The sequence below is a fragment of the Manis javanica genome, chromosome 8 (assembly GCF_040802235.1).
Source record: "Manis javanica isolate MJ-LG chromosome 8, MJ_LKY, whole genome shotgun sequence".
Taxonomy (NCBI): domain Eukaryota; kingdom Metazoa; phylum Chordata; class Mammalia; order Pholidota; family Manidae; genus Manis; species Manis javanica.
Genome location: NC_133163.1, coordinates 34,863,741 through 34,889,262, shown reverse-complemented (window position 1 = coordinate 34,889,262; position 25,522 = coordinate 34,863,741). Strand labels below are relative to the sequence as shown.

General features: G+C 38.5%; 1 long non-coding RNA gene across 1 annotated transcript; it reads right to left on the bottom strand.

Annotated features, from left to right (window-relative positions):
• Positions 1 to 15,615: 15,615 nt before the first annotated feature.
• LOC140843255 (uncharacterized) lies at positions 15,616 to 23,785 on the bottom strand. Its single transcript, XR_012120862.1, has 3 exons — positions 23,629 to 23,785; positions 17,209 to 17,304; positions 15,616 to 16,471 (listed from the first exon to the last, which is right to left on the bottom strand). It is a non-coding gene; the product is annotated as an uncharacterized lncRNA (long non-coding RNA).
• Positions 23,786 to 25,522: the final 1,737 nt, after the last annotated feature.

Sequence of the window (25,522 nt, the reverse complement as noted above, 5' to 3'; positions counted from 1 at the left end):
TGGTATTTGGAGGTGAGGCCTCTGGGAGGTGATGAGGTTGTAAGGATGGAGCCCTCATGAACAGGATTAGTGCCCTTATAAGAAGAGACACCAGAGTAGTAGCTCACTCTCTCTGCTGTGTGAGGATTCAGCAAGAAGGCAGTCAGGAGAAGAGCTCTCATAAGAACCCAACCACGCTGTCACCCTGATCTCAGACTCCCAGCCTCCAGTCATACATGTCCAATAGACAGAGGGGATCACTGCAAGTAGGTTCTGAGTAGGAGAGAGATGATGGCATCCAAATAGTGGAAGCACTTGACTTCAATTGGAGGAGAGAGAACTTTGTTATAGCACAGGGTCAGGAAAAGAGGACGCATGCCCATGTGGGTGGGTTGTAACTTTGAATGTGTTACACTGGAGGAACTTTTCAGAAGATGATTTACAAACAGTTTATAATATTGCTTATATTCAAGTAGGAGACTTCATATGGAAGTCACCTGCTGAGAATGAGCTGTGTGTGTGTGTATGTGTGAGCTCATGTGTTCATCCAGCATTTTGAGGAAAGCCTAGAAGAGCTGAGATAATCTAGTATTAAATAGAAAGCTCTGATTGACAGGAGTTTGTCTTCTGGACCAGAAGGAACACAGACCCAGTCAATGCCAGGCTTCCAGGTGGGGCATCAGCACCTATTGAGTCAAGGAGGCTGGGGTTCCTTGAGTGTGGTTTCCATCTTACCCTTTGCATCACACTTGGTCCTTATGCATGGTAAATGAGGAGAGAAAAACTGAGAATGTACTCGAACATGGCTGTGATATTTGTAGGATTGCAGATGAAAATAGAATGTCTGTGGATGTGGCATAAGTGTGGGGAAGAGAAACAGATCACTCAGAAATCCTCCGCTCAGAAATCCACTGTGCTTCTCTGAAAACTGATCTAAGAAGACTTTCCTTGCCAAGATGTTAAGATATGGGCGATGATGTAAATGTTTCAGGACAATTTGAAGGGTTAGAGCTTGGATTAAGAAGGTAAGCCTATACCTGTAGTTCCATATATTATTGTTAGAAGGATTTAACTTCCTGGCCTTTCTGTTTCCATAAGGAAATGTCAGCTCCACTCTCTAGAAGGAAAGGGCGCTGCACGACAATTCCTGTTCCTGCTAATTCTAAGATAAAATGTTCAGAAGCCTGTTTGACTTCAGGTCATTATCACTGTCTGTGGTCTGTTTCTTTCTACTGCCTACAAAGCTAACATTTTGATCTTCATTTTCCTCACATCTATTTCTGTATCTCAGTTATCTCACATCATGGACAAGGAGAGTGGGTGATTCATCTCCATCCCTCAGACCTACCTGGCCTCTAATCAGGGCCTGGTAACCCAGTATTTTCATACATCATCTCATTTAATTTCAAACACCTGCAAAACCAGGTTTAATTTACTTATCTTGTTTAATCCCATTTACTTATCTTGTTTAATCCTTATAACAACCTATGGGATGTTTATAATTATCCTTAGTTTAGAAATGAAGAAACTGAGGCTTAGTGAAATTAAGTAAATTAAGTCACATTGCTGGTAATTGACAGAGCTGGGTTTAACACCCATGTCTTGTCGATGGCAAACAAAGTTGAGGGCCCCTCTCCAGGCCACACCACAGCTGCCAGGGTGCATATTCAAGTCCAAATAGCTGCAGTGTGGGATCTGGCGTGTCTGGAGGACCTCACTGGAGATGGTGAAAGTCCTGTTCTGTGCCTGTAGGATGTCATTTTTCTCCTTATACTCCCTCCTTGCACAGTCTCTAACTTTTTTCATAGGCAGTTGTTTAGTACAGCAAGGCCAGCTCTGTGACAACACTGATCCTAATCCCACCCACTCAGCACTGTGTGAAGACCCCCTGCCTTGTGTGTCTGTCCCATTTCTCTTTGGTTTCCCACCTCAGGAAGTCAGCTCTTACCTGGAGCCCTGCTTGAGGCAGAACGTAGCAGCTAAACCACAGGGACAGACAGAAGCAACTGATGTTTTTCTTTAAGATGTCACAGTGGCTGTTTTTGCTGAGCTTAATTTTGGGACTTTGTGCACACTAGAGACAGGCTCAGTTTTCACCACCACAAGCCCCTTACAGGCTTTACTCCATTTGCTGACAAATAACTTCCTTTGGAACAGAGATTGGGACCCAGACTTGAGTTTTGGGCGTGGTAGAGGTCAGGCCTGGAATGCCCGGTGCTCTCTACTTCCCCTCCTTTCCATTGCTGCTGACCTGGAGAAGGATCCAGGCTCAGCACAGCAGGAGTTAAGGCTGATTTGGAGCCTAGTTGACTCCGGGACTCTGGGATTTAGACCCATTAAAGCGGGACTCCTGTTTCCTTCTGTAATCTTCCTTGTAACTTTCCTATTTGAATTTGTTTAAATTGTCACTAGATTGTACAGCTTTGCTTCAAAAGACTTGTTCCATTGTGAAATGAAAAGAGTTTTCTTAATATGTAAATGTTTATGCAAATCATGTCTTCCCACAGCAATTCCTTCTTCCTAACTCAGTCCCTGCCGCTTGGATGCTGCTGTTCAGAGGGTGTAGGAGGTCACAGAGGAACAAAAATCTGGAGTAAATGTTACCATAGCTACCGCTTATTGAGGACTTTGTGCCTGGAACTGTGCCAAGCCCATTATGTGCATTATCTCATTTACCTTGACAACAACTCTTAGGGTTAGGTAACATTAATGTTCTTATTTTAAAAGAGAGGTTGAGTAGCTCGCTCAAGAACACATTCTTAGCTTGCAGAAGTGAAACCCCTTCCCACAAGCACTGTGCTTTCTAGTAAGACGTCTCCTTAGTCAAGTCCAAGGATAATGGGGCTGGAGGGTAGAACCTAGAGGCAAAGGTTTGAGTCACCTTGATGGGATTCCCTGAGGAGAGGGGGCAAAAGACCCAGGACTCTATACTGGGTAGTGGAAAGGCGTGGACTCTGAGGTCAGAGACCTGGTTCAAATACCTCTCTCACAGGCAAGGTATTTAACCCATTTAGCCTGCTTCTCACCTATAAGATGGTAATAATAATAATGTTCAAAAGATCTCCCTCCCTAATTTGTTTCTCATACTGTATCCCTTATTTGTAGGGTATGTATGTGTATGTGGCACATAAGAAGTGCCGCCAAAATGGTATTTATTATTTGCAATTCACTCATTTATTCACATGACAAATAATTATTGAGTGACTACTCAGTTAATGTATTGATTATTGATCTTACCCCACAAGCACAGTCCCTGGGGCTTAAGAGCTTTTTAAGTGCTTCTAAGAATATTTGATGCCTAAAATTAAATTCTAAGACAGGAAGCAACTTCCTATAGATTCAAAGTTAATAAATGTTAAAATTGAGTGTTCACTGAACTAGTATGTCAACCAGTCAGCTGTTGACAATTTAACTCTTTTATATTTATGTATAAACAGTAAGTTTTATACTACATGAACAAAATGAAGAATTTAACATTAAAGGATAATTTTTCAAAAAGATAAAAGTATGACTGTCATATAAATATACAAAATGAATTTGTGACAAATATTTTACTAATGAATGAGGAAATCAGTAAGATGCTACAACTGGTTCAAGGAGAATTCAAAGAGCAGAGACATACATAGATCATGAAATGAATTTATAAATACTTGCAAAAATGGCTTCATCTTTAATAGGGGGATCAATTGTTTCTCTATCAGGCAGAATTAATTTGCATGTTTGTAGACAATAATTACTTACATCACTATCATTTAAAAAAATAACTTAGAGAATCGTAGAATAGCTCAGAGACTATGAAAGGTTTAAATCCCAAGAATCAGATAAGCCAATAGGTAATAATGCAGTTTGCCAATGAATACATGAAAAAGAAGAAATTGTTTTTTTGGTACCTTTGGTACATTTCAAAGTCTTTCACATTTTTTTCTGACAGTCTTTCCCCATTTCCTTGTGATTATAGAATGCCAAAGAAAGGTTATTCCTTTTTTTTTTGAGAGGGCATCTCTCATATTTATTGATCAAATTGTTGTTAACAACAATAAAATTCTGTATAGGGGAGTCAATGCTCAATGCACAATCATTAATCCACCCCCAGCCTAATTCTCGTCAGTCTCCAATCTTCTGAAGCATAAGGAACAAGTTCTTACATGGTGAACAAATTCTTATATAGTGAATAAGTTATTACATGGTGAACAGTACAAGGGCAGTCATCACAGAAACTTTCAGTTTTGATCACGCATTATGAACTATAAACAATCAGGTCAAATATGAATATTCGTTTGATTTTTATACTTGATTTATATGTGAATCCCACATTTCTCCCTTTATTATTATTATTATTATTTTTAATAAAATGCTGAAGTGGTAGGTAGATGCAAGATAAAGGTAGAAAACATAGTTTAGTGTTGTAAGAGAGCAAATGTAGATGATCAGGTGTGTGCCTGTAGACTATGTGTTAATCCAAGCTAGACAAGGGCAATAAAACATCCACGGATGCAGAAGATTTCTCTCAAAACAGGGGGGGGGGTGCAAAGAAAGGTTATTCTTGATCACAAAATAAGACTGAATTTAATTAGGTTTGCCTCCATTGTTTACATAAATGCATCAAGGGTGTTCATTAAAATACAGTCTTCTTTAGGTTTTCTTTGCAAATTTTGAGTCATACACTATTGAACACCTATTAATGCCACAAAATTGACTTCTGGGGGTTTTCGAAAAGAATCTCAAATGGATTTAAAGTCTGTACTATTCACTATCTTGAGACTAGGAGATCAATCCTAAGAAACACTCTCCACCCACTTTCATTACTGTACATATGAATCTAGGAGGATTTCTCTCTTCTGAAGGTCCTCAAATATCCTTCAGACCTTCCTAACCCCCTGAAAGGCTGGGACCTTGTCAACCAGGAACTTTTCTGGCAGCGTTTTGCAGGCATCTGTTCCATATGTACAGCCAACCTTTGTTTCTTAAAACAAAGTAGTGGTCATATCTGATTCTTAAATACAACACTTCAGATAAGGCCTATATTGTACAATTGATTTGTTTAATTATATCCTTGTAAGAAAGAGGACTGATTCTTATCGAAACTATGCAAATAACTCTATTGCCATCAAAAGTGAGGAGACGCTTTAAGAGTTTCTGAGTTCTGGGGACCCAGTGAGAATCAATTATCATTTAAAATATGTTTTGTTTCAGTTTCCAGAAAGAGAATTTACCAAACTGTTCAGTGTTATAGAAGCATATGAAGAAAGAGAATTGGCTTTCTTATAGATCCAGAAAGATATAACATTTTTAAAAAACCCATGTTCTGATAACCATTATAAAATTTCCCTCATCAGTTTCTTCAGTCCAGTAATTAATTCTTGTTCTGTTGGATCCTGGGTTAGCAGTCTAATGAAACCATCTGCTTCTCAACTAAAAAGAGTTTTGGAAATCTTGACTCAGGCCACTGGTACCCTCTGAGAGCTGTCTAAGGAATGTCACCTTATAAGACATACCCAGGAGTCTGTTCTTTGAAATGTCAATAGTTGAAGTACCTGGTAAAGTCCTTTTCAATGAGACTCTGAGACTGTCCTTTGTTCAAGACACAAACTGGCATGCACCTGATAGCATCACCTCAGGGAAGCATTAGAGTAAAGCAAAAACCATTTGTAGATAACAAAGACTTAGAATGGCTATGGTTATTATTGATCATTTAAAAACGTAAAAATTTAGACAAACATCTCTAAGGATGTCGATTAAATTTATTTCCAAAGAAGCCAGTGAATGCCACACTGGGTTTATAAAAATGTATGAATATAACTTTTATAAAAGAAAAAAAATATTGAGATAAAACATAATAATCCTGAAACATAATACACCAGATATACCAAGAATATCAATGGAGTCAATAAACCTGGATATTATTTTATATTTTTATAAAGTATATAAATGGGTTTTCATATTCCTATTTGTATATCCATATCTAATGGGGAATTCTGATGTATATTTCCAACTGGGAATCAATGGCCTAGAAGGCTCTAGACTCAAATTAAAGAAGCAAGGTTTTGCTTAAGGATGTATTTCAAATAATAACTGAATTTGTGAGTGATAATACCATACTACTATGGCCTAATATCATCAAGCAAACCATCTCCAGGACACTAATAAATACAGGAAAAGTTGAAAAGAACTATTTCTTAAGTTTTGATACGTGTTTACCCTGAGGTGAAAACATACTGTAGAAAGCAAGAGCATTGACGAATTTCCAGGAACCTTCCACAAAGCATGCCCTTACAATAGCCACATGTCAAACACACCAAATTATTTCTAGTACTTCTTTTTATAAAGTAAAAGACAAAAAATATGTTTGTGAGTTTTTCTAGGCCCTTCCTGGGAAGTCTGAAAGATGGTTTTAGGTATGAAATATATTCTGAATGTTTTTTTTTTCTTTATTTAGGGTCACATTTTGGGAAGGCTCAACTGAAAAAAAATCAGAGGAGCTTGAACAATTGATTAAGACATCTCATGGGTGTCTGAGAAACTGTTTGATTACCTATTTAATCAAAGTGACAATAAAATATTTAAAATACATACCAATGGCAATGCAATTGAAAAGAACCTTACCTCTTTCATAAATGAGAAAACTTTTTTTTTTCTTTTTAACAATCAAGAACGTAATAAAGTCCACGTAAGACACAGAAATTTTTTCCGGTAAGACAGAATCTTTTCTCTGTAGGCAATTTACATGGAAAGTAATGAATCACCATTCATATTGTAAACAAAGGCATCCCTCAATAAACTGAGAAAGTAAACCCATCAAAATAAAATGAACTTTACTAAGATTTTTACACATTTCATAACTTCTCTTCAGACAGTATTACCAACAAAGGCCAGTAGAATTCACATTCTGAGCTTTTTCTTTCATTCTTCTTTTTCATATTCTAGAACAGACTGACATTTTGCATAAGGAAAGATTTCAGGGGGCCACAAGATGAAAACAAATTTTCTTATAATTCTGAGATATTTATGTAAACATGCAACTTGTTCATTACATCTGTCCTCAAATAATAAACTAGTATTTTAAAAATTATCAATTTTACTTGCTAATATGATATTGACAGTTATAAACCATAGACACACAAGTCCTTTGGGATCCTCATGGCTGAAGAGTCACGTGGTCTGGAGAACTAACAACACTGGGGACTGCTGCTTTAGGATAAAACTACTGTTTATCTTTCAAAAATCAAAACAGTTAGATTTCTCTGTCACTGTTGTTCCTATGTGTAGTTGCAACAACTCATATTAATTATAATCTTTAGCCAAAGCAACTACTTCTCATTCATAAAGAAAAATGAGTGTGAAAATTGAGGGCTCTCTGCCACATACCAGCATTACAGCAGACTACAAAAGCTCATATATGCTTTTCATAGCATGTTCTTCTCTTTCATGGTTCTTAAAGTAGCAAAAATGAGCGTGTTTTCTAAAACAACCCATAGACAGGGCTCCTCTAGAGCATGTAATAAATTAATTATATGTTTTGATATTCTACCTTACTTAGGAATTATCTAGATATTCAATGACTATGCATTATTAACTCAGTATATTGCCAGTTCAAGGTTTTAAGCTACCTAGGCATCTTGGAAATGATCTATCAGCGGGAATGTTACAAAATATAATTATTCTTGAAATAAGGTTATGGAAATCATGATTCAATTTTGTCAAACACAAATTTGTATTACATAGAGTAGTGTTAGTTTATTTAATCAGTAACCTGCATAACTATAGGAAAAAGTACACCCAAGTAGAATAAAACGTATGCTTTTATTATACTCAATACTGATAAATCAGAGAAGGCACAAATGTGTTCTATTAAATCAAACATATTCAACTAGTCTTATTTGCCAAAGATTTACCTTAATTATGTGAACTTGGATTTGAAAATGCTTCTGAGTTAGTTTCTATAAGGATTTTTTTTTTAGTATAGCACATTTAAAGCATTGGAAATTCAATCTCATTTTATTGAAATTGAAGAGTATTTGATTTATATAAGCACTATACAAGTCAATCAGAACAAGATTCTTTACAATACTTGATAATCTAATTTGTTAAGGTAGGGACATTTCACTCTTACTCTTCAAGAAGTAAAGACCTTAATTATAGACACATAGATATAGGGACACAAAGAGTGCTTAGAGCTTTAATTCCACTATTTTAGCCACAGGTTAAGAGACATAAGAAGCACAGAAACACAAAAACTCACTGGCTCAGATGCCAGAAAGCTGTTCTCTTTCCTGGTGGGTGCAAAAATACTTTGAGGTCAAAACAGATAAATTGGCAAGACTTAGAAATGAGATTCTCTGTCATCTCTTAAGAGAAAATAGGTTTCTATAATTCATTAATCCATTTAGAGAGATCATTAAATGATCAGAGTACAAAACCCAGTTACCAATCATTGTCCCATCACTGGGGAAAAATTTCTCAGCCATAATAAGCACAACAAACGAATGAAACAAAATTGGTAAGGAGGAAAAAAATATTAAAGAAACTGAGAGTCAACAAAATTCTATGCTACTTCACATTTACCCCTGGGAGTCAAGGATTGACGTGCCTGTATTTCAGCTGCCCAAGGGATGTCCCTCTCTGGCAGCACAATTTCTCTTGCTCTGTTAGGTGAATCCATGGGGCACATTGGTGAAAGATCTCTAAAGCTGATACAGAATAATTATTTTGAAAAGGTTAAAAGCATGACTCGTTCTACTTTTATTTTATTTCACTCATTGTTAAATAACCAGTAAGATGTCACAGTTGATTTAAAAATGATTTCAAAGATCAGGGACACATACAGACATTAATGTTAATTTATAAATAAATGCAAAACCAGTTTTTTTCACACTGAGAGCTGGGAAAGAAATGAATTGTTCCTTTATAGGACAAAATAGACTTTCATGTTTACAGGTCAGAATGATTTACATTGCTATCAGCTGCCTACAATTTACAGTTGTAAAATAGCTCAAAGACCATGACAGATACAAACCCAATAGATCAGATCATCTGAAAGAGTGCACTGAAGACATACAAATTTCCACTGAAGATACACCATAGTATTTTTTTTTTTTTGGTCCATTTCAAAGTCACAAACCGAACTCAAAAGTAAAAATCACACAACCTTCAAAAAAATGTACAGCAAAAAAGTTAAATGTGGGCTATAAGTACACTTTAATTCATTTGGTCTGATGTGGAGTGGAGAGGGGTCTGCAAAGACAGAAGATCTATGAAGATCTCCTGGGTGTTGAATGTGTGTTAAGTGTGGAGAGCTTATTGAGAAGAAGGGAGATTTATGCCAAGCCTTCAAGCAACTTACATTCCATCGTGGTGTACAAAAACCAAGTAAATTAACAAGTAAGTTACTTTTAGATATTGACATGTAATAAAAAAAAATAAGTTGAGTTCAGTTAAAGAGGATGGTGCAGAGACCAAACTACAATGGCATGGTAGACATCGTTGGTTGCTGACTTAATAGCCATACACCCATCTTTCTCTTGAGATCAGCTCCTCAGTTTTTTTCAGGTATAGTCCCTCAAGGTGTAGGTAAAGCAGGCTCCTTCCTCGGTGAGGCAGGGGTCAAAGCCCACTGTGACCATTCCCTTCCTATGCCTTTCTCTCCATTACCAAGGAAATGGCTCTACTTCCTGCACTATTACCTCTTTTTTGGGTTGTTGCCTACCTCTAGTGTTGCCATTCTCTGTCATTTTCTTTTTTTTCTTATTAACCTTTTTTAAGTTATGAACACACACACACAATTAAAAATACACAAAACAAAAAAACTTAAAAGAATAGCTTTTTGTGAAGTAAGTATCTGTATGACCATCACCCAGATAATCAAATCAGGTACTGTCAGCAGCCCCCAATCCATCTGTCTTTGCTGATTGCAAGCCTCTGTTACTGCCAGAGGCAAACACTGTCTTGATTTTGGATAATCCCATGTAGCCTTTTCTTTGGGGTTATACCACCTATGTGTGCATCTGAAATAATACAGTGTTGTTTCAGCCATTTTGAACTTTTTTATTAACACTTCATTCAGTATTGTATTTGTGAGACTCATTCACATTGTTGGCAAAACTATAATTTGGTAACTTTCATTGATGTATAGTGGTGCTTCTTAAAACATTTTGGTCTCAGGACCCCTTTATACCAGTAAAAACTATTGGGGCCCCCAAATGCCTTTTGTTCATGTGGGTTATATCTATCAGAGTTGACTGCATAAGAAATTAAGGTGGAAATTAAAAATATATATGTATATTTAAGTCTGTAAGAATAACTCATGAGTTATTAAAAATAATTCATCAAAAAAGCTTAACATAAGAATTACCATAGAATCCAGTGATTCCTCTCCTAGGTATGTCTGCAAAATGAAAGCAGGGATTCAGATATTTGCATGCCATGCCCACTGTAGCATTTTTTATATAGGTAAAAGGTGGAAACAACACAAATGAACAACAAATGTTCAACAAGTGAACAGATAAACAAAATGTGGTATATATGCTTGCTTAGAACAGAATATTATTCAGCCATAATAAGGAATGAAGTTCTGACATAAAACATAGACAAACCTGGAAAACATTATGTTAAGTGAAATAAGCCAGTCACAAAAGGACAAATATTGTATAATTCCATTATATGAAATATGTAGATTAGGTAAATTCATAGGGGTAGAAAGCTGTTTAGAGGTTACCAGGGTTGGGGGCTTTGGGGAGTTTATTGCCTAATGGGTACAGAATTTCTATTTGGGGTGATGTTGTTTGTGCATGAATTGCATGCTTAAAAATTGTTAAAATGACAAATTTATTTTATGCATATTTAGCATGATAAAACAAAAATAATAAAACCATTACATGTTAACATAAGTAAAATATTTCCTTAAAAATAACTAAAAAAACAAAATAAATAATGACAAGAGTGACATTGCTTTACATGTCTTTAATGTCTGATATCTGCTTCTTTATTCAATTTGTTGTGACATTTTGGTTTGGTGGAGTAAATGAAGAAAATTTGGCCTCACATAAAAATGTAGCTGGACAGAGGAGGAAGAGTTTAATAGCTTTTGCAGATAGTTGTGGATATTCTTTTGGATATTATACCAGAACTTGATAAGTGGTAGTTTCTTAAAGATTATTTGCAATGTGGGATTTGAAACTATATCTTTTGGTCTATCTTGCTCTTTGAGTGGATCTCTTATGTATGCATGTTTTTACAACATAATGCATTGGTCATTTCAAGTATGTTGGTTCACATACTTGATATTCCAAGTCATACAGATATTCCAAGTATTGATATATTTCATTTTGCAATATCAAAAAATCACATCAGTAAATATTGCCACAGATCTCTTCTGAAGATTCTTTAAGATTTTGGAAACTCATAGTGGCGGGTATAAGTTTTCAAAAACTTAATTTTTGTTTGAAATCTTGGATTTTACCATGGGCAATAAATATAGCCAATTTTTCCCAGACTCATTTTGTTGATAATTGAGAAAATATCTACCAAATTCCCAAGTCTGAATAACCATTTTTGGTATGTCAGTTTTTTTTTTTCAAATAAAATTTGGTGTTTCATGAAAAAAAATGTATAGTTTAGCTCACAAATTAAATATTTGCACAAATGCTTTTCTTTAAGGCAGCCATTGTATCTGACATGCAGCAAAAGTGCTTTACGCATACTTCCCATTTTTGTCACATAGAATTATAAAAAAATAATTTACCTCTTTTGGAGGAAAACCTGGCACTTCTCACAATAGCATATGCATTTCCTTTTGATTAAGCAATCTTAGTTCTAGGAACTTACCTGGAAGATGTATCTCCAACAAAGCAAAAAATGCATATGTATAAATTTATTTATTGCAGCATTGTATATAGTTGCAAATATAAATGGAAACAACCTGAACTCATACACACAGAAGAGCAGTTAAATAATCTGTAGCACATCTACAAAACATCTAAAAGAACAAAGATCTCTAAGAACTGATTGGGAGTGATTTTCGGGATACACTGTTAAGAGAAAAAAAAAGAGCAAGAATATCTATAGTATGCTACTCTTCAGGTAAAAAAAGACGGAAAGAATATCCATACATCTCCTTATTTGTGCAAAAGAAATTCAAGAAAGATAAAGGAGATTGATTATCTTAAGGGGGTTTGGGACTGTGGGAGGAAGAGGAAGGAGTGGCACATCCTAACTACCCCTTTCTGCACAGCCTTGGCTCTTAGCATCAGCAGATCTTATACAACACTGCAAAATATAAACAAAAATCAAAAGCAACCAGGATATAGGAAGAACCACCATTGGAATACAAACCATAGCAAATGAACCTAAGTTTTTAAAAATAAAAACACTGAAGAGGAAGAGGATGAAGAGACTCAGGAAAACAGTTATGTTGATTGGACTTGCAAAGGTTGGACAAAAGGAACTGCACGCAGGTACTGTACTGTACTCTGGATAGTACATCTGTTTCTCACAGAGGCATGGTGGGCAATTCCATAACTACTTGAGGTTTATCCCAGATTTCTCACTGTTGGAGAAAGAAATTAAAAATAAAGAAAAGAGAGATACTAGAGTAAGACTTGTGGTATTAGATTGGAACCAGAAATATTGCTAGGAACTCAGAACTTTTATTATATACACAGATAGATGGAGAAATAAATACAAATGAGTGTGTATGCGTGGTTTCATCCTAGCTCAGTGTGCTGAGGGCCCAATAGCAATGAGCACACCTAGTTTCCAGATCTTGGGTTCTTTAATAGAAGGAGCCAGTGCTGCATTGGGAACACAGCAGATTCCAGGATTTGGGCACAGAAAATGCAAAAGGAGCTCGGAGCATCTTGTGGTACCAGAAAAAAAGGATGTGCTTGGAAAGGGTTAGGGATACAAGAGAGAGGTACAGGAACCCCTCTGAAGGAACAACCAATGGCTACATTTGGAACAATGTGAGTGGCAAACTAAATAATGATAGCATTGGGCTATAATCTACAGACTGAAATAACTATCCATGAGTCTACACTCATGTAAATAAATAAATGAATAAATAGGGAAGAAAAACAGTTTTCTTTAAAGAATAACCCTGCACCATGAGAAGGCAGGCATTCCTGAATCAGCAGATACAATAGGCAGAAAATGGCCACCCAAAGATGTCCACGCCCTTAGTCCCAGAATTTGTTACCTTATATGGTAAAGGGACTTTGAAGATGTGATTAAATTAAGGAATCTGAGTCAGGAGACAACCCTGGATTATCCGGGTGGGCCTAAAGTAATCACAAAGGTCCTTGGAATTAATGTGGTGTCTATGAGGAACTTCCATAAAAAAAAGACTGAGGTTACATAAAATACAAATTAGTGGGAAGGGGCAGTGGAATGTTGAAAGCAAACAAAAATCTTGATTAATCTTAAAGAAGGCCAAAAAGAAGAGAAAGGGACATGGAATAGGTAGGATATTGGAAAACAGTCAGTAAAATGGTAAATTTAAGTCCAAGACATGGAGTGAAGTGAAAAAAGCAAGAAGCTGAACTATGTGCACCATTTAAGGAATATTTTATAGGCTTGTCAACTCTGTGAATGTTTCTGGAAGAACATACAATGTTTCACTGAAGGTCTCAGATGAGAGGAAGGCTTCTTTTTCATTATTTACCTCTACTTGAAATTTTTGACCATGTGAATGAATTACATTTGCAGTTTAAAAAATGTTCTTTAAAATAAATATTTGTTGAATGAATACACTGGATATGAAAATTCACTAAACAGACTTATTATCTATTTGGTTTAAATTTAGATTTTCTCTTCCCTTCCCCACCAGCATCCATACTGCTTTCCCTTTTTCCCTTCCTTTTTCCTTTTAACATGTTGTACATGAAAGGGGATTAAAGTGGCTTAATTCAAATATTGCCATTTACAAAGCACATGTTGTACTCCACCTTTGTCTGAGAAATGCTTTTCAGTAGCTGATCGTGGTGGCTTGGCTCAGGAGGCTGCCTCACTGCAGAGCCGGCTATTTCTCTGAGCTGGAAGGAAACTCTTGCCTCTTTGGGGTAAGCTTGAAATTCTCCTGGTTTGGTGGAGGGGTGAGGTGGGGAGTTGGACTCTAGTGACCTTTAAACCAAACTTAAATGTTTGTATGTACTTTTTTTTCATTCAGCAAGTTGTTATTGACTGTATACTATAAACCACCCATAAATCAGTGTTTGAGGAGGACAGGAATAAACCCCCCCCCACACACACACAAAGGAGAGTTTTATAATCTCAGTTTCTCGCCAGTAGGCAATTTAATAAATTGAAGCAAGTGATATGGCTGTAAGACAACTAACATTCCCAGAATTAATCACTTCTGTCTCTCTTCCTTGAGACCAGTGGCTATAAAACAGGATCGGCAAACAATGGCCCAGGGCTAAAGCCAACTCAGGGCCAAACCCTGCCCTTGGTCAAATTTATTAGTAAACAAAGTTTTATTGAAACACAACCACAGCTATTAGTTTATATATTGCTTATGGTTGCTTTCATGCTAAAACAGTAGAATTGAATACTTGGCAACAGCTACTGTACAACTCTCAAAGCCTGAAATATTTATTCTCTGGCCCTTTACAGAAAAAGTTTACTACTCACACAGAAGAAGGAGTCCAGTGTGTCCTCTGGAGACATATCCAGATTGAAAGTTGTCTTAGTTTGATTGGGAGACAGGAGAAATTTAGGCCCATGTAGTCTGGTAGGCTTTAGGATTGAAACTTCAGTGTGCACTTTTCTGGGAGAGCTCATGCTTTACAGCAGTCCACGGCAGGCAGAATGACGGCGCCCACCAATGAGCGAGGGCAGAGCACGCTCCGCCCACATCTACCTCTCTTGACAATCGGATAGTGGTGAGCGAAGGAGGATCGCCAAGCGTTGTGATCCACACCTATGAGATGCAGCATCTGGGAGCATTAGATTTGATGAGCACTAGTTCTGTGAATGGATCATAAAAACATTTTATGAAAAAAGGAGTCAACAGATTGAAATCTATGATGCCAAATTGTTTATGTCAAAAATATATGCATACAGATCAACAGTTACATCTTGTTATACCCTTTATAAGCAAAAGGATGTATATTAAGCACATTAGGATTACTTGTGGGGGAAGACAGAGGAAGTGGCTTTGGGAATAAGAAGGGATTAATCAATAAATAAAACAGTGGAAAGGCCTCACATGGACGGAAGGTGCCAATGTGCCCCAGCAGAGGAGTCCAGCCACCTCAGCCCCTAACACCAACACGTGGGGGCCGAGGTCCACGGACAGAGAAACAACGACTTAAAAGGAGGAAGAAGGGAGGCAGGGAGACGGAAAGCAAGGAGGGATGGAGGGGAGGAGAGAAGGAAGACAGGAAGGAAGAAAGGAGGATGGGGCGGAGGGGGAAGGAGGGAGGCAGGCAGGAGGGGACACACCTGAAAGACTCTGGAGACACCCTCTGACTCTGCGGGAGCTCTGGCAGCCAAACGGATTCATGGCCTTGTGACAGGCTGTCAGGACTCGGCTTTCAAACAAACCAGAGTCTGAAAGGAGGAGGCCATGGTGGTGGTGGTGGTGGTGGTGGGCGTGTGTGTGGTAGGTAGGGAGGGGTCATCGCTGGGGCACTCCAACCCAAACAGGGTGCAGTTCCGTCCCTAGGAAAGGGGGCCATTCTAGGGCAGGTAGACTGGGAGAGTCCTAGGAAAGCTGGGGTTCAGGCCCCAACTGGAACCCACAGCCCAGCTAAGAATCTGTGGCTCTGCTGATGGGCGGGGGTGGCGCACTGTGCGGGTCAGGGGAGAAGGCTCCGGCTCTGTGGGCATCCACCTCAGGCATAGGAAATCTTAAATCTTAAATTAAAGTCTTAAATCTAGTCTATTCAGGGGAATTGGCTCTGAATATAATAGCAGGTTCCTACTGACTCAGCAATGCGCAGAAGCCTGGGCCAACAGGATGAAGGTCTTCAGAAGCGATCTGGCTCCTTTGAGCAAATGTCATCCTCCTCCTGTACTTTAGTTTCCACAATTTGGGATTATAATACCTGTTCTGATTATCTCATTGGATTATTTTGATGACCAAATGAGATGACACATACGGAAGAACTCTGGAAAAACGTAGTGCTCCTTTCCTTATTTTTAATATAATTAAGCAATTCAGAAAATAATTCCTTCTTTCCATCCACCCCATCAGCCCAGTTTGCTGGATAGAAAAAACAAAACAAAACAGAGTTGTTGAAAACACCAAACAGCTAATTTACTCTGAAAGACTTTAGAGAAACATAATGGCTTTTATTATTTTAGTAATTTTCTTCAAAAGTAACATGTATTACTACACACAATTTCATCCTTAAATTCTCAAAAATTAAATCAGCCCTTTCTCACAGTTTTCAAATACCTCTGAGGCAGATCCCAGGACTGCGCAGTTTACAGCTAACTCCTATGGGGCCAGCCGAGCTGCTGATGCTGGAACTTTATCTGGTCAAAATTCATCAGCCTTGAAAAACAAGAAAAATGGAGATGTTTTTAAAGCTCACAAGTCAGCTGACTTTAGGTATAAGGAAAGAACTGGAAAGCAGACTGTGCATATTGTTCTTGATAAGTAAGATCAAATTTTAAAAAATATGATAAATAGGTGAGTATCATTTTCTATGACCAAATAATTTAGATACATTTCTAAAATAAACTTTCACTTAAAAAATAATTTGGAAATTATAGTAGGGCCTAACAAGAGAGTAAAAATCACCTGTAATCTACCAAACCTTTGGGCGCACACACACACACACACACACACACACACACACACACACACACACACATTCTATATTCACTATTGTAACATCATATTCAAACCACATATACAGTTTTATTTTCTGCTGCTTTTTAAATATAGTATTTCAGAATTAGTAGCCTTTTATATTACATGAGTTTTAAGTACCAAATAACATTCCATCATATGCATGTGCCATGGTTTGTTTGACCTTTTCTATATTCAGGTTACTTAGAATATTTTTCACTATTACAAGTGACATTTTCATGAACACTTTTACATAAATCTTTCTAACATTGTTGACTTTTTCCTGGGGTAGATTCATGAAATTGGAATCACTGGGACAAGGTATGCTAACACTCTAAAGTCTCTTGATAGATAGTTTCAAACTGTTTTTCAGGACCACCTTAAGACTATATTCCAATCATTACCAGCATTAAGTCTCATCTTTAAAAAATCCTCACCTATTTGAAAAATGCAGTGAACAAATTGTTTTGTTCTTTCCAGCATGCCTTTGGGGAACATTCCTTCCTCTCTTCCACAGCCATTCAGATAAGACCCTAGAAACATAAACAGTATTCAGTGATGACATATATTTTGTGTGCCTCCATGTGACGACACCACAGATTTTATTGCTTAAATTGGCTTTGCATTATAAAAAAGGAAAGCTCTCATAATCCCTCTTGATTATTTTAGAATATGTCTTGTGTAAACAGTACCTTGCATACATATTATGCTTTTAGAGGAATCCAGGCGTCGATGGGGGTGGGGCTTCCCTTTCAATGATGAGAAGTTTGCCAAGGTATATTTTCTTTTTGGATTTTTTGGCTTCACACAGTGTCAGCCTGATGTATCCAATGCAAGTGATGGTATTTAAAGTCCAGTGTGTAAACCTAATGAGAGGAAATCATGTAGAAAGCATGGGCCTGACGTCCAGGTTGAGGTAGGGACGAACGTGGTGGAAAATGTTTTGGGATCCCACCCAAACATGAGGGAGACAGAAATAAAACAGGAGTGCAGAACGAAGCAAAGAATGAGCAGCCAGAAGACTCAGTTGTTCAGGGTTTGAGACGTAGTTTATTTATTTATTTTTTTTTAATTTTATTTTGGTATCATTAATCTACAATTACATGAAGGACATTATGTTTACTAGGCTCCCCCCTTCACCAAGTCTCCCCCACATCCCCGTTCACAGTCACTGTCCATCAACATAGTAAGATGCTGTAAAATCACTACTTGTCTTCTCTGTGTTGCACAGCCCTCCCTGTGCCCCCCCCCACTATACATGCTAATCGTAATGCCCCCTTTCTTTTTTTCCCGCCCTTATCCCTCCCTTCCCACCCGTCCTCCCCAGTCCTTTTCCCTTTGGTAACTATTAGTCCATTCTTGGGTTCTGTGCTTCTGCTGCTGTTTTGTTCCTTCAGTTTTCTTTTGTTCTTATACTCCACATATGAGTGAAATCATTTGGTACTTGTCTTTCTCCACCTGGCTTATTTCACTAAGCATAATATCCTCTAACTCCATCTATGTTGTTGTGAATGGTAGGATTTGTTTTTTTCTTATGGCTGAGTAATATTCCATTGTATATATGTACCACATCTTCTTTATCCATTCATCTACTGATGGACATTTAGGTTGCTTCCATATCTTGGCTATTGTAAATAGTGCAGCAATAAACATAGGGGTGCATATGTCGTTTTCAAACTGGAGTGCTGTGTTCTTGGGGTAAATTCCTAGAAGTGGAATTCATGGGTCAAATGGTATTTCTATTTTGAGCATTTTGAGGAACCTCCATACTGCTTTCCACAATGGTTGAACTAATTTACATTCCCACCAGCAGTGTAGGAGGGTTCCCCTTTCTCCACAACCTCGCCAACATTTATTGTTGTTTGTCTTTTGGATGGCAGCCATCCTTACTGGTGTGAGATGATATCTCATTGTGGTTTTAATTTGCATTTCTCTGATGACAAGTGATGTGGAGCATCTTTTCATGTGTCTGTTGGCTATCTGAATTTCTTCTTTAGAAAACTGTCTATTCAGCTCCTCTGCCCATTTTTTAATTGGGGTATTTGCTTTTTGTTTGTTGAGGTGTGTGAGCTCTTTATATATTTTGGATGTCAACCCTTTATTGGATCTGTCATTTACGAATATATTCTCCCATACTGTAGGATACCTTTTTGTTCTATTGATGGTGTCCTTTGCTGTACAGAAGCTTTTCAGCTTGTTGTAGTCGCACTTGTTCATTTTTGCATTTGTTTCCCTTGCCCGGGGAGATATGTTCAAGAAGAGGTCACTCATGTTTATGTCTAAGAGATTTTTGCCTATGTTTTTTTCTAAGAGTTTTATGGTTTCATGACTTACATTCAAGTCTTTGATCCATTTCAAATTTACTTTTGTGTGTGGGGTTAGACAGTGATCCAGTTTCATTCTCTTACATGTAGCTATCCAGTTTTGCCAGCACCATCTGTTGAAGAGACTGTCATTTCTCCATTGTATGTCCATGGCCCCTTTATCGAATATTACTTGACCATGTATGTTTGGGTTAATGTTTGGAGTCTCTATTCTGTTCCATTGGTCTGTGGCTCTGTTCTTGTGCCAGTACCAAATTGTCTTGATTACTGTGGCTTTGTAGTAGAGCTTGAAGTTGGGGAGTGAGATCCCCCCCACTTTATTCTTCCTTCTCAGGATTGCTTTAGCTATTCGGGGTCTTTGATGTTTCCATATGAATTTTTGAACTATTTGTTCCAGTTCATTGAAGAATGCTGTTGGTAGTTTGATAGGGATTGCATCAAATCTGTATATTGCTTTGGGTAGGATGGCCATTTTGATGATATTAATTCTTCCTAGCCAGGAGCATGGGATGAGTTTCCATTTGTTAGTGTCCTCTTTAACTTCTCTTAAGAGTGTCTTATAGTTTTTAGGGTATAGGTCTTTCACTTCCTTGGTTAGGTTTATTCCTAGGTATTTTATTCTTTTTGATGCAGTTGTGAACGGAATTGTCTTCCTGATTTCTCTATTAGTTTATTGTTAGTGTATAGGAAAGCCACAGATTTCTGAGTGTTAATTTTGTATCCTGCAACTTTGCTGAATTCCGATATTAGCTCTAGTAGTTTCAGAGTGGAGTCTTTAGGGTTTTTTATGTACAATATCATGTCATCTGCAAATAGTGACAGTTTAACTTCTTCTTTACCAATCTGGATTCCTTGTATTTCTTTGTTTTGTCTAATTGCCATGGCTAGGACCTCCAGTACTATGTTGAATAACAGTGGGGAGAGTGGGCATCCCTGTCTTGTTCCTGATCGCAGAGGAAAAGCTTTCAGCTTCTCGCTGTTCAGTAGGATGTTGGCTGTGGGTTTATCATATATGGCCTTTATTATGTTGAGGTACTTGCCCTCTATACCTATTTTGTTGAGAGTTTTTATCATGAATGGATGTTAAATTTTATCAAATGCTTTTTCAGCATCTATGGAGATGATCATGTGGTTTTTGTCTTTCTTTTTGTTGATGTGGTGGATGATGTTTATGGATTTTAGAATGTGTACTATCCTTGCATCCCTGGGATGAATCTGACTTGGTCATGGTGTATGATCCTTTTGATGTATTTTTGAATTTGGTTTGCTAATATTTTGTTGAGTATTTTTGCATCTACGTTCATCAGGGATATTGGTCTGTAGTTTTCTTTTTTGGTGGGGTCTTTGCCTGGTTTTGGTATTAGGGTGATGTTGGCTTCATAGAATGAGTTTGGGAGTATTCCCTCCTCTTCTATTTTTTGGAAAACTTTAAGGAGAATGGGTATGATGTCTTCTCTGTATGTCTGATAAAATTCCGAGGTAAATCCATTTGGCCCGGGGGTTTTGTTCTTTGGTAGTTTTTTGATTACCACTTCAATTTCATTGCTGGTAATTGGTCTGTTTAGATTTTCTGTTTCTTTCTGGGTCAGTCTTGGAAGGTTGTATTTTTCTAGGAAGTTGTCCATTTCTCCTAGGTTTCCCAGCTTGTTAGCATATAAGTTTTCATAGTATTCTCTAATAATTCTTTGTATTTCTGTGCGGTCCGTCATGATTTTTCCTTTCTCGTTTCTGATTCTGTTGATTTGTGTTGACTCTCTTTTCCTCTTAATAAGTCTGGCTAGAGGCATATCTATTTTGTTCATTTTCTCGAAGAACCAGCTCTTGGTTTCATTGATTTTTGCTATTGTTTTATTCTTCTCAATTTTATTTATTTCTTCTCTGATCTTTATTAAGTCCCTCCTTCTGCTGACCTTAGGCCTCATTTGTTCTTCTTTTTCCAATCTCGATAATTGTGACATTAGACCATTCATTTGGGATTGTTCTTCCTTTTTTAAATATGCCTGGATTGCTATATACTTTCCTCTTAAGACTGCTTTTGCTGTATTCCACAGTAGTTGGGGCTTTGTGTTGTTGTTGTCATTTGTTTCCATATATTGCTGGATCTCCATTTTGATTTGGTCATTGATTCATTGATTATTTAGGAGCATGTTGTTAAGCCTCCATGTGTTTGTGTGCCTTTTTGCCTTCTTTTTACAATTTATTTCTAGTTTTATGCCTTTGTGGTCTGAAAAGTTGGTTGGTAGGATTTCAATCTTTTGGAATTTACTGAGGCTCTTTTGGTGGCCTAGTATGTAGTCTATTCTGGAGAATTTTCCATGTGCACTTGAGAAGAATGTGTATCCTGTTGCTTTTGGATGTAGAGTTCTGTAGATGTCTATTAGGTCCATCTGTTCTAGTGTGTTGTTCAGTGCCTCTGTGTCCTTACTTATTTTCTGTCTGGTGGATCTGTCCTTTGGGGTGAGTGGTGTGTTGAAGTCTCCCAGAATGAATGCATTGCATTCTATTTCCTCCTTTAATTCTGTTAGTATTTGTTTCACATATGTTGGTCCTCCTGTATTGAGTGCATATATATTTATAATGGTTATATCCTCTTGTTGGACTGAGCCCTTTATCATTATGTAATGTCCTTCTTTATCTCTTGTTACTTTCTTTATTTTGAAGTCTATTTTGTCTGATACTAGTATTGCAACACCTGCTTTTTTCTCTCTGTTGTTTGCATGAAATATCTTTTTCCATCCCTTGACTTTAAGTCTGTGCATGTCTTTGGGTTTGAGGTGAGTCTCTTGTAAGCAGCATATGGATGGTCTTGCTTTTTTATCCATTCTATTACTCTGTGTCTTTTGATTGATGCATTCAGTCCATTTGCATTTAGGGTGATTATTGAAAGGTATGTACTTATTGCCATTGCAGGCTTTAAGTTTGTGGTTACCAAAGGTTCAAGGGTAGCTTCTTTACTATCTTGCTGTCTAACTTAACTCACTTATTAAGCTATTATAAACACGGTCTGATGATTCTTTATTTCTCTCCCTCAGTTCTTCATACGTTGGGTGTTCTGTTCTGTGCTCTTTTTTAGGAGTGCTCCCATCTAGAGCAGTCCCTGTAAGATGCCCTGTAGAGGTGGTTTGTGGGAGGCAAATTCCCTCAACTTTTGCTTATCTGGGAATTGTTTAATCCCTCCTTCATATTTAAATGATAATCGTGCTGGATACAGTAGTCTTGGTTCAAGGCCCTTCTGTTTCATTGCATTAAGTATATCATGCCATTCTCTTCTGGACTGTAGGGTTTCTGTTGAGAAGTCTGACGATAGCCTGATGGGTTTTCCTTTGTAAGTGACCTTTTTTTTCTCTCTGGCTGCCTTTAATACTTTGTCCTTGTCTTTGATCTTTGTCATTTTAATTATTATGTGTCTTGGTGTTGCCCTCCTTGGATCCCTTGTCATGGGAGTTCTGTGTACCTCTGTGGTCTGAGAGGCCATTTCCTCCCCTAGTTTGGGGAAGTTTTCAGCAATTATTTCTTCAAAGACACTTTCTATCCCTTTTTCTCTCTCTTCTTCTTCTGGTACCCCTATAATGTAGATATTGTTCCATTTCGATTGGTCACACAGTTCTCTTAAAATTATTTCATTCCTGGAGATCCTTTTATCTCTCTCTGCATCAGCTTCTGTGCATTCCTGTTCTCTGTTTTCTAGTCCATTAATGGTGTCTTGCATCTTGTCCATTCTGTTTTGAAGTCCTTCCAGAGCTTGTTTTATTTCTGTATTCTCCCTCCTTAGTTCTTGCATATTTCTCTGCAAGTCCATCAGCATGGTTATGACTTTTGTTTTGAATTCTTTTTCAGGAAGACTGGTTAAATCTATCTCCCCAGGTTCCTTCTCAGGGGAAGATATAGCAGATTTAGAAGCTGTCTGGGTTAGTCTCATCTGTCAGCTGGGATAGTCAAGCCTCTTTCCACTTGGCTCCTGGCCTTTCTTTACTGGGACAACTGCGACCCCTAGTGGTTTGTGTTGGGCAATTGCATGTAGATTGGGTCTTTGTGTCTTGCCCAGCCGGTATGGAGGAAGCTCCCTTCCTGAGGGTGTGGCCAACCTCAGGCTGCTGCTCTGCTATGGCGGGGCCCTGGAGGGGTAATGGACAGGGGTCTGTTTGGCTGTTTACCTCTGTGAGGGGTCTCAGAGCTGTTGCCCAATGGGTTAGTGTGCCTGGAGTTCCCTGGAGTTTCCAGCTGCTGGACTGTGACCCAGGATGCTTCCGTCCAACTGTGGGGTCCCTGTCCCTTTAAGACTTTCAAAAAGCACTCGCTTTTCTTTGTCACAGGGGCGCCAGCTTTGGGACCTGCTCACAGGTCCTACTGTCCTCCTTCCTTAGTTTCCAGCATCCCATGCATACACTGTGTCTGCACTCTGGTGCGGATGGCTGGGGCTGGGTGTTTAGAAGTCCTGGGCTCCCTCTCCCTCCCCACTCCGACTCCTCTCCTCCCACTGGGAGCTGGGGTGAGAGGTGCTCGGGTCCCACAGGGCTGGGGCTTGTATCTTACCCCTTTCACCAGGTGCTGGGTTCTCGCAGGTGTGGATGTAGTCTGGCTGTTGTCCTGTGTCTTCTGGTCTCTCTTTTAGGATAAGTTGTATTTGTTGTATTTTCAAAAATATATATGTTTTTGGGAGGAGATTCCCACTTTCCTAGTCACACCGCCATCTTGGCTCTGCCTCTACATAGTTTACTTTTAAACAAAAGCAGTCCTGACATGAAAGACATATTGATTTTCACTGTCCAGCTTTGATTGAGGAATGAGTCAGGAACGAACTACGGAGAAAACCAGAAACCCTTGGAGAGGAGGATGAGGAAACTACGTGCCCAGAAGCTGGGACTCAGGGATTCAGGCTCCAGAAGCCCACAGTTAGACCTGTGTCTCATGCCGAATGAGGGCTGGCTCCATCAAGCCCTCTCTAGTATTTACTGTTCTCATATTGCTCCTGCTCCAAGTCATTAGCAGTAGAGTCAAATAGTTTTTTTTTTGTTAGCGAGTACAGAAGTTAAATACCCAATATGGTAGTTTTACTAAAGAGTTATAAAGTTGTAGGAAAAAATAAAACACACTTCAGTTTGGAGGAGAGTGCTTAAATCTCTCTGTTAGCCAGTCCTGAAAAATGGCTTATTCATAACTCAAGCCTCCGTGGCTTCCCTTTGGCGTCTCCTGGAACTGTTTGCATCAAGTCTGGATGGAAGCAGTCAGTCTCTGTGGTGTTTGCCTGGCAAACATTACACAGTAGTTGCTCTGAGTCTCTGCTGTGAAGAGATGCTGAAGGGGAAAGGAAAAGGCAAAACTAGCAATTATGGGTTAAAAGAAATACCCCACTTAACTTCTTGTTTTAGCCAAAGTTAAATGTGTGCACTTCCTAACCACCTCTACACGAGCTGTTCCAGCTATCAAGCTGTTGTCTCTCACTCTAACCCACCCTTCTATATAGTATTTTGTGATGCTGGAGTACCTTTGGTTTGCCAAATGGCTCTCTGGTGGTCTCTCTGATAGGGGAGCTTCAGGGAGACAGCCGTGCTGGAGAAGGCAGAGGGCTCCTTCCTTCCTGCCGGTTTCTTGTTCCTTTAGGTGTCAACCCAGCCAGGGAGGTGCCTGGGAGAAGAAATCCTGGCTGCAGTGGCTGCCTCTGTGATACCACAGAACTCTCCTGCTGTTCTTTCAAATGCCTGGATAACAATGTTGTATCCAGTCAACAATTCTTTATATTAAGTTTATTCTGTACAAGTAACTGGTGTGGTTTTGGCTTCTAACTAACCCATGAGCACACGCAGATCTTTATACACAATCAGGCAAGCGACCGGGAAAGGTATGAGTCTCCATCTGGATAGCGTTTTTTGGCTTGTCTGTCACTAAATACTTTCTTGCTCTTACTGTGTACCCCACATGGAGCTAGATTATGGGGACAAAATGAAAACAAGGCACCGTCCCTGTCCATGGAACCACTTAGCAGCTGATTAAAGGTGAAGCCCGTGACAGGAAGTGCAGTGAGGGCACCAGAGATTGCATTCGTTTCTTGTTGACATGTCCCATTCTTCAATTGTGGAGTTCAGTCAGCCTGTCTACAATTGTTTTCCTCCCTCCCTCCCTCTCTCTCTCTCTCTCTCTCTCTCTCCTTGCCTTTCCTTCCTTCCTTCCTTCCTTCCTTCCTTCCTTCCTTCCTTCCTTCCTTCCTTCCTTCCTTCCTTCCTTCCTTCCTTCCTCCCTCCCTCCCTTCCTCTTTCTTTCATCATCTATATCCATCTATCTACCTATCTTTCCCACTAGTGTGGTACAGTGGATGGTTATGAGCCCAGGCTCTGGAGTGTCAGATTGCCAGTGTTTCTGCCTCTGTAGTTGTATGTCTAAGGACACACTGCTTATGTACACTAAGCCTTGGTTTTCTCTTCTCTAAAAT